The following is a 1,391-nucleotide window of genomic DNA, read 5'->3' as shown; positions in this document are numbered from 1 at the left end:
CGCTTCCTTGTGCAGGCCGGTCCTGGCCAAGACAGTGGTGGCACAGTGGCCTACCTGACATGGCTCACCGAAGCATAGTCTTTGTGACTCCCACCAAACAGCTCTTGGGAATGGGTAAGAGAAGGTGGGTGAAAATACTGACAGGATTCTATAGTTCAGTCATGACTGATTGTTAACAGATTCAAAGGTGATTGTAAACATCTGGAAAGCTGATGAGAGGGTTCATCAGGGTTTCCATCCTGCTGGGTTTTAAATGAGCCATTTGGGTCATACGAGTCCTTTGCTTGATGCCTGAGCTGCAGATGCGGGGCTTGCCAGAATCCACAACTGCACAATAATTTGGGAGTTCTGTAAGACATTGTAGTGAATTTTGAAAACTTAGGATGTAAAAAGAGAATACTTATTGGAAAAGTGGTGGTTGATATCAGAGATGATGGAGTGGTATAGCATTCTGGAAAAGTTGAACATTTGGGATGTCTTTAAACTCCACCTCATTGGGACCAACCTTGGGCTGATCCTTCTACAAGGAATTAATTTGATAACAACGTTTGCCACCTGACAGAAAATGAAAACACTACGATGGGAATGGGGCAGACTCGTTTTCTGCTTTTGTGACAGCAACTGTTACGTTTTGTCTCCTTGTGATGTAGCTGGTGTTCCTACTTCCCGTACAGAGGGTGCCATGACCAGTACATTTTGAATGGGAATGCTAGGAAGGTAAGAAAGTATGTGTGTGTTTAAGTAATACCTGACTTGTATTTTGCAAATAATTCCAGTTGTCTTTTCTAAGATGTGTCCTTAGCTCCTTAATGTTTCCGAAATGCAGATACTGGGATATATTTCATCTTAAGCAGTATTTTAATTATGCAATAATGCTTAAAGGTTAAATTCAGAAGAAGGAACAAATAAAATTAATTTATTCAAAAAAACAAAAACCGTATATTACCACACATTTTTTAGAATGAAAAGGATAACATATAAAATCATTGAATGTTACATCCTTGGCAAAAAAGAACATTTATGAGATAAGACAGGTGTAAAAATGTATACATATATGCAGATATATACATATGATAATAATAAATGAAATAAGCACATTTTAGCTAATGCAATTAATAAAATAACTTTTACTTCTTTAAAGATTATAATAGACAAGTTAATGATTCTTTTAATAAATTTAGTTAGTGGTTACTCTATGCGGTTAATACATGAAATATTTCTGAGATGCATTCCCTCATTCACTGTACACATTTATTTATTGATATTGATGTAAATGTGTGTGCATACACAAAGGGGCCTCAAAAGTTCATAAAAATAGAGTCAAATTATCTTTCAATTCTATTTTTTCATTAGAATTGTGTATTTCATACACAACTTTACTCCAGAGATTT

The sequence above is a fragment of the Echinops telfairi genome, unplaced genomic scaffold (assembly GCF_000313985.2).
Source record: "Echinops telfairi isolate 266 unplaced genomic scaffold, ASM31398v2 ScPeMD7_3533;HRSCAF=4204_0, whole genome shotgun sequence".
Taxonomy (NCBI): domain Eukaryota; kingdom Metazoa; phylum Chordata; class Mammalia; order Afrosoricida; family Tenrecidae; genus Echinops; species Echinops telfairi.
Note: the sequence above shows the minus strand (reverse complement) of the source record.